Consider the following 9,271-nt stretch of genomic DNA (forward strand, 5'->3'; position numbering starts at 1 on the left):
TTCTGTCTCTGTCTGCTTGTTGGTTGTATATAGAAATGATATAGATTTTCTGTAAGTTAATTTTGTATCCTTCTACTTTACTATATGCATTTATTACTTAGAAAAGTTTTTTCATGGGTACTATTGGGTCTTCTATGTATACAACCATGTCATCTACAAACAGAGATAATTCCAGCTCTTCTTTTGCTATTGGAATGCTTTTTATTTCTTTCTCTTGTCTGATTGCATTGGCTAGGACTTGCAGTACTATACTGAATAGTAGCAGAGAAAGTGGGCAGCCTTGTCTTTGTACCAGTTTTTACCAGCCTTGTCTTATACCATTCAGTATGTCAGCTATAGGTTTTCCATAGATGGCTTGTATTATGCTGAGAAACGATCCTTCTATGCCAATTTTACTGAGAGTCTTAATTATAAAAGGATGTTGTTTTGTCAAATGCTTTTTCTATGTCAATTAAAATGATCATATGTTTTTTATCTTTCTTTCTGTTAATATGGTGTATTACATTTTTGGTTGTGTGTATGTTGAACTACCCTTGCATCCCTGGAATGAAGCCTACCTGGTCGTGATAAATAACCTTTTTAATATGCTGTTAAATATGGTTAGCAAGTATCTTGTTGAGAATTTTTGCATCTATCTTCATGAGAGACAAAGATCCGTAATTTTCCTTTTTTGTTGTATCCTTATCAGTTTTGGGAATGAGGGTAATGGAGGCTTCATAGAATGAATTTGGAAGGGGTCCTTCCTTTGGGATCTCTTGAAACAGTGTGAGTAGGATGGAGGGTACCTCTTCTTTAAAAATTTTTGTAAAATTTAGCAGTGAAGCTATTGGAATCTTGACTTTTCTTTGTTTGGAGGTTATTTATTACTGATTCAATCTCAATGCTTGGTATAAGTCTATTCAGGCTTTCAATGTCCTCTTGAGTCAATCTTGGTAGATTATACATCTCCAGGAATATGTCCATCTCATCCAGGTTTTTCTTGTTTGTTGACATATGTATCTCCTTCAAATTTTAAGGAAAGGTTTTTTGGGCATAGTATTCTTGGTTGAAACTGCTTGATTTTTTTTTTTCATAATTTAAAATGCATAATTCCATTTCTTCTAGGTCTGGAAGATTTCTGCTGAGAAGTTCAAGGTAAATCTGATAGGATATCTTTTATAGGTAACTTGGCCCTTATCTCTAGCCATCTTTAGGGTTTTCTCTTTAACTTTGAACCTTGACATTTGACTGTAATGTGCCTTGGAAAAGATCTTATGTTGAATCTATTTGGCTTCCTTTGAATTTCTCTGTGGATTTGGGAAGTTTTCAGACTATAGCGGTTCATGGAATAGGTTTTTCTATATCTTTTCCTGTCTCTTCAGCTGCTGGGATACCCATCATGCAGCTATTTGGTCTTCAAATCATGTCCTATTAGTCACGTATGTTCTCTTCATTTTATTTGTTATTTTTTCCTCTCATTTTGATGGTTTGGACTATTTCAAAGGTTGTATCTTCAAATTCAGGTATTCTTTCCTCTGCATGGTACACCCTGATGTTGATGTTCTCTGTAGAATTTTTAATTTTCTGTATTATATCCTTCATCTCCAGGACTTCTGTTTGATTCTCTTAAAAGATTTTCTCTCTCTGCTGAAGCTCTCTTCCATGTTATGCATTTGTTTTTTCTCATCTCCTGAAATTGCTTTTTGTGTTCTCTTGTATTTCATTGAGTTTTGTCATCATTTATCCAACATTGCTGTAATTCCCTGCAATTTGTTTGTCATTAGTATAAAATTAATGTGTTCCTTTTGGAGAGATATTTCCTTGTCTCTTGTTTCTTATGCACTTGCATCATTTTTTCAGCCTCTGATGGAGTACTTATTTCTTCTGAATATCTAGATTAGGTTTTTTAGTAGCAGTAGTTTATTTCATTTTATTTAGGCCTTTATTTACTGAAGACTTTTTGTATTTTCAGAGACACCCATGGGAGTGCTAGGGCTTCCAGGCCAGTGGGTTTGGGTTTTAGATGAGATTAGTGCTGTTTATTGGTGTTATACCTGTAGAGGGGTGGATTTCCTGAAACTGATGATGATTGTTGCCCTGTGGTGTGGTTCCCTGAGTTCTCAGATTCTGTGTAGGGAGCATCATCCTCCTCTGGTAGAGGTAGCAGAGTAAAAATATCAGCTGAAAATCAGTAATAACCTTTGCCTTGGACAAGTTGCACATAGAAAACATATTCACTGAGAAGTTATGATGCAGGGAGTGACTAGTTGTTCAGTTAGCCAATTGTGTGCAATTCCTGGAGATAAAGTTATCCATCCCAGCACCTGATTCTCTCCATAGCCATGACCCCCTCTTAGGGAGTTCGATGCAGGTGGGAGTGGCAGGGGTTGTTGCCGGTGTAGGACTGTTCCTCACTCTCTCTATCCTTCCCTCTTCCTCCTCTCCCCACCACCCCTCCCATTAAGAAAATACAATCTTTCTCAGTAAACAAGGGAGAAGAAAGAACAGATGAGAGAATTGGTGCTCTGATTATTGCCAAGTTCAGAGGTGGCAGCAAGATCCATTTTGCTTGCTATTCAGGAAAGAGACCTCATAATAGGGGCTTATGGTTGTTGGAACCTGATGAGTCCTACATGACTTTCATCCACACTTTAACATGTAAGTAAATCACTTAAAAGCTAGTTAAAAAGTAAATTCTGAGTCACTAGGTTTGGGGTGGAACTTCAGACTGCATTTCTAACAAATTACCAGGAGATACTAATACTGCTGGTGTAAGCACCACTCTGAATAGCAAGGTGAGCACCAGTTCCTAAAGAAGACTGATGTCAGAAATTCCCTGAGGAGTTGTAAAAAAAATCTGCAATGATGCCTGGGACCTGCCCCCAAAGATTCTGATGAGCTTGGTCTGTGATGTAGCCTAGACCTCCAGATGGGGAGATTTTAATAAGCTGCAAAGTTTGAGAGGCAAAATTCTAGAGTTCAGGAGGTGAGGGCTGGATCTGATCAGTGATGGTTATTTTTAAAAGAGGTTATTGGTAAATGTGAAAAATGGTTAATATTAATTAAAAACTCAAATTGACCATCTATCTACCTATCAAGTACTCTGTGTTAAATGTTCTACATTACACAACTAGTTTGGGCTATCAGGAGAAAAAATGTAATTCAAAGTTGGATGCATTTTTTCAAATAAGTGATCCAATTTCATTACTCTTTTTCCTGGGAATTGTGCCTGGCCAAGCTATGATCTGCTTCCTGCCTCTCACTGTATCAATAAATACGTCAGCATCGGGCCACTGGGACCTCATCTATGCTAAGAGTAGAATGCACAAGACGATCCAACAGTTCTTGTCTCTTTCCATTTCCAAATTACATGCTTATTGTATTCAGGCAAATCAACATGAGGCCAAGTCTGCAGAAGTTTGAAAATTTCCAGACGATACCTAAAGTTGTTCCTTTTTCAGCTTATAGAAGCCTACATTAATGGTCTTTTTTGTATATTTAAAAAGTGTTCAAATAAACTGAAGCCTTCTAATCCTATCTTCCATGTCTCCACACTAGAATAGAAGACACATAAATATTTATTTATTGGTTCAGTAATGGTGATGTAAGGTAGCACCACCACTTGGAAGGCTAAAAGCTGCATGAGAGTCCCAGGTTCAGTTCCTGGGCCAACCTGAACACACCATGCATAGTTGCATGTGTCTATAAGTCTAGCTAACTATGAGGCTTGGATAGAAAGATGGCAATAGAGCAAGGCCTTGTCAAGAATGCCTGTCTCTACCTGTCTGTCTGTCTGTCTCTCTCTCTCTCTATTTCTCTCTCATAAAGTAATAAAATATTTATTTATGTATGTATTTATTCATCTATATTTAGACAGGTCTCATTGTCATTATCTTCTTGCCTCAGCCTCACAGCTGTGACTACAGGTGCATGCCACCAAGTCAAGCTCTTTTTAGACAGGGTGTCACTGTGTTGCTCAGATACTCTGCCTCAGCCTCCCCAAGTTTCTGGGATCACAAGCACATACCACTGTGCCTGACCTTTAGGTTAGGCTAGGATGCAAACCCAGGCCTCCCATGTGGCCCGAGCCTGCAGAGCACAGTGTCTTAGCAATGTACACCACTGCAGCTGGATCACATGAGTGTTTATTAATAAGAGTGAAATACCAATCAATGTACCACACCCTGCCATAAGTCTGGCCTCACTGCCTGGGTCTTTGCAGACTACCCCCTAGACTATTGTCTTAGAGCCTTCAGAGCCTCCATTCCTTCAGAGATCAAAATCCACTTTTATGACAAGACTCCCACTCCCATCACCCCACCACCAATATTCCTTGTATTCTCTTCATTGCAGTCTACTTTCACTGGACAATTGGTCCTGTTTCAAGCTTATGTCATATCAAAAAGTGGCAACGTCAGAAAGGCTCAACTATTTCTATCTATGTAGCATGACCTGCTGCAAATGGCTGATTTAATTAGTATTCAATGGTTTATATATGGGGTTCTCAAAGTGGATCCTGGAACCAACAGCACCAGCATTACCAAGAAGCTGGTTACTAATGTAAATTCTTGGGCCTCAGCTCAGAAAAACTGACTCAGACTTTCTGGGGGCAGGCCCAGGAATTTGTGTTCCACAAATCTTTCAGGTTTAATCTGATGGCAGCAAAAGGCTGCAAAGTGGTAGAGAAGATTAACCACAGATATCTTACAACTTTAACGAACCTGCTGTCACTAAGTGTATTACATTAGCTATGAACTATGTCACCACTAAATCTCAGTGGTGTGTAACAAAAGTCAGTTCTTTCTCACCCATGGATTACTCACATCTTTGCAGGCTGGTTTGGGAACTCTGCTTCAGCTGGCAGGTTGAGTCTAGGTATGCTCTATCCACCTCATTCTGGAACTTGAGCTAGAGGAACAGTGACTACCTGGATGTATAATTTTCATGGTGGAAGTCTGAAGTCCCAGAGGGCTGATCTTCTTATGGCTCAGCATCAGAACTGAAATACCATCTCCTCTTCTCTCATTCCATTGGCTCACATAGGTCTCATGGCCAAGCCCAGTTGGGTATAAAAATATATTCCCATGGAGGTGAAAGGTCAGGAGTCATGGAAAGAGAGTATTTCTGAAAAAAGTCCAATAGATCATATCGAGACAATGGGCAAATACACTCAATGCAAACCTTGCCAGCTATTAAGAGGAATTCAATTCTACTAAACTAACAGTGGTAATCAAATAAGAACTGTAAATATTTCAAGAAAGCAGCAGTCAGCCTATAGACGATTTTTGTCATTCTTTTTGAATTCATGTGATAAACTCTAGACAAAGAATTTCCGTCCATGCTTCCTTTCTGGTTCTACTTCTAAAGAACATATGTCATATGAACTTTGAAAAAAAAAATCAAGGGAAATACCTACTGCAGCATTTTTCCTTGTGGTTATTTCCACTTTGAAAAGCTGACCAAATATTTTTTCTCTTCTAATGAGTTTTTTAAAAGAAAACTCTCTTAAATTCCCATCATTGATTTTCTAACCACATTCAATTGGCAAGAGACAAAAAGAAATATATCTTTCCTGAGGACACAGTGAAGTCTGCCACTACTAACATAATTAATCATATATCCAGCACAGAATGATTACAGATTGGGGACAATATCATCATATACAAGAGCTTCAGAAGGCAACTTAAATCTCCTGATGACAGGACTAAGAAAAGCCTTCATTTCTGTAGCTTTTCCTTAACTGGACCCAATACTTGTTTGTTGAACTGAAAACACATGAATTCTGCTCAAGATGCCAGGTAAGGGCAAATTCTAAACTCAGTGTTCTATTGAAATGGGAGCAAAAAGAAATCCATTCCAGAAAGATCACTAGCTATCACTACTGTGAGTGAGACACTCACAGGAGAATGTGAAATAATGTAATAGGCATATATAACAAGGCAGAAGCACTTCACCCAAGAGGGCAATGCGATATTCCAACCACTGTTCAGTGGATCATGGTTGCTTGAAGAATTTCTAATGGGAGTGAGAGAGTCTAACACCAGTAGAGGAAACCACCTTCACAGGCTGCGTGGGTAACCCTGATTTATCTGAAGAAGAGCTGTGGGCAGGACAAGCAACACAATGTAAGGGTTGCTTTCTTTCTTCTCCTTTCTCTGCCTCTGTTTCTCTCTGGTGAGGGTATGCACCCTCTGACAATGGGAAAAAAGAATAAAATGGGACTTTATAGGAAATTCAAGCTCTATCCCTCTTTATCATGCTGTTAGACACTGAGCAAGTCATATAAACCCTTTCAGCCTCAGTTTCCTAATTTGTATAATCAGAATAATGTACCTGCCCTAATACTTCCAAGGGCAACTTCAAAGCTCAGTTGAATCTGTGTGTGAAATTGATACACAGAATATTCTTTTTTAAAAAAGATTTATTTAATTTAATTTATTATTATTATTTAATTTGAGCAGAGGGAGAGACATATAGACAGAAAGAGAGAGAAAGGGAAAGTGAGAGTGAACCCAAGCCACAGGTCTGGGACTTGAAACATAGTAGGCCATGTGGGAGTCCAGTGCCTTAACCACCACACCACCTGCTGGCTCCTGATATTCAAAATATTCTTATAAGTATTAATTCTCACACTGGGGATAACTGGGGGAGGGATAGATAGTGTGCCGTTTGTAAATGGCATCCCTGGGTTTGTGTAGTGCACAGTCTCTATAACTGTATGTTAAGCTGCCTCACTTTCCATGCCCTGGCCATGGTGACATCTAAAGATCACACTAATTAATAGATTTTCAAAGATGGTATAGAAATACCAAAAGTCTAGATAACCTAACATCATTCTTCAAGGAACTGGAAAAACAACAACAACAAAAATGCCAGGCGGAAAGAAATAATAAAGATTCAAGCAGAAATACGAACTATACAGAAAATAAATTAAAGCAAAGCCTAGTTCTTTGAAAATATTAATAAGATCGACACACCATTAGCTAGACTGATAATGAAAAAGAAAGAAAGTAACTAGATAAATCAAATATATAATGAAATAGGCAACATTACAACAGACACAATAGAAATACAAGACATCATTAGAGGATACTATGAGCAATTGTATCCAAACAAACAAGAGAACATGGAGGAGATGGACAAATTCCTGGATGCATATAATCTGCCAAGATTGAATCAGGAAGACATAGAAAACCTGAATAGACCCATAACAAACCATGAGACTGAATCAATAGTCAATAAACTCCCAACAAATAAAAGCCCAGGTCCTGATGGCTTCACTTCTGAATTATACAAAACTTTTAAGGAAGATTTAACCCCCATTATACTCAAATTATTTCTAAAGATCCAAAAGGAATGAAACCTCCCAAATAAATTTTATGAAGTGTCCATTAGTCTCATTCCCAAAACAGATAAAGACATGACAAAAAAGGAAAACTACAGATCACTATCTCTGATGAATATAAATGCAAAAATTCTCAACAAGATATTTGCAAATTGTATCCAACAACATATGAAAAGGATTATTCATCACAACTAGGTAGGCTTTATTCCATGGATACAGGGTGGTTCAACATACACGAGACCATAAATATAATACACTATATTAACAGAAAGAAAGGTAAAAACCATATGATCATTTCAATTCATGTAGAGAAAGCATTTGATAAAATACATCCCTTCATGATTAAGACTCTCAGCAAGATTGGTATAGAAGGATCATTTCTCAACACAATAAAAGCCATATATGAAAAACCTATAGCTAACCTTATACTGAATGGGGAAAAGCTAAAAGCTTTTCCAATAAAAACTGGTACTACACAAGGCTGCCCCCTTTCTCCACTGCTTTTTAATACTCCTCTACTTTTTAATATAGTGCTGGAAGTCTTGGTCAATGCAATCAGAAAAGTCAATGCAATGCATTCAAATAGGCAAAGAAGAGTTGAAAATATCTTTATTTGCGGATGACATGATGGTATACTTAGAAAGCCCAAAGGTTTCCACAATAAAAGTTCTCAAAGTAATAAATGAATACAGTAAAGCCTCAGGATACAAAATCAATATCCAAAAATCTATAGCATTTCTATATACAAACAACAAGGTGAACGAAGTAGATCTGAAGAAGGGAATCCCGTTTACCATAGTCACAAAATATATAGATATCAAGAGATAAACCTAATTAATAAAGTCAAAGAACTTTACAAAGAAAACTATGAAAATCTCAAAAAAGATATTGAAAAGGACACAAAAAGGTAGAAGGACATCCCACGTTCCTGGATTGGAAGGATTAATATGATCAAAATGGCAATTCCACTCAAATTAATCTACATATTTAATGCAATTCCAATTAAAATACCAAGACATTCTTCACAGGTCTAGAAAAGAAAAGCATAGAAATTGTCTGGGATAATAAAAGACCTCATATTGCTAAAGCAATCCTTTTTTTGGGGGGGCAGAGGTTTTTGCTACAGGGCGCATGCACTTGCCAGAAAGACAAAGAGGGACACAGAATAGAAAGCGAGAAATCACCCCCAGGGGGGATGGCCATGCCGCAATCCCTTCTCCTCCATTCTCCTCAGGATCTTGGGCATGCATGCACACGCACCTAGTGTGACTTTAAGCCACAGGGTCCGGGACTCAAACCACTGTCAACCACATGGGAGTTCAGTGACATAGCCATTACACTAACTGCTGGTCCCCCAAAGAAATCCTTCACAAGAAGAATAGACTGGGTAGCATCTCACTCCCTAACCCCAAAATATACCATAAAGCTGTGATAATCAAAACAGCATGGTATTGGCACAAAGACAGACAAGTGGACCAATGGAATAGAATAGAGACCCCAGAAATAACCCCAAAGCTTACAGCCAATTGATTTTGACAAAGGATACCAGTCAATTCAATGGGAAAACAAAATCCTCTTCAGTACATGGTGCTGGAGAAACTGAATATTCACCTGCAGAAAGACGAAACTGAATCCCCATCTTTCACCATTAACAAAAATCAGCTCAAAATAGATCAAAGATCAGAACCTAAATCCTTAAACTATATAAAACTACTGGTGGAAAACACTGGGGAAACTCTGGTAAACATTGGGGTAAGCAAAGACTTCTTAAATAAGACTCCCAGGGACCAGTAGTTAGCATAACGGCTATGTTGCTGAACTCCCATGTAGACAACCGCGGTTTGAGTCCCGCACCAGGTGGTTTAAACTCACGCCAGGCGCGTGTACGTGTATGCCCAAGATACCAAGAGGAAAATGGAGGAGAAGGGATTGTTGCATGGCCATCCC

Source organism: Tupaia chinensis, unplaced genomic scaffold (assembly GCF_000334495.1).
Source record: "Tupaia chinensis unplaced genomic scaffold, TupChi_1.0 Scaffold143792_2, whole genome shotgun sequence".
Taxonomy (NCBI): domain Eukaryota; kingdom Metazoa; phylum Chordata; class Mammalia; order Scandentia; family Tupaiidae; genus Tupaia; species Tupaia belangeri.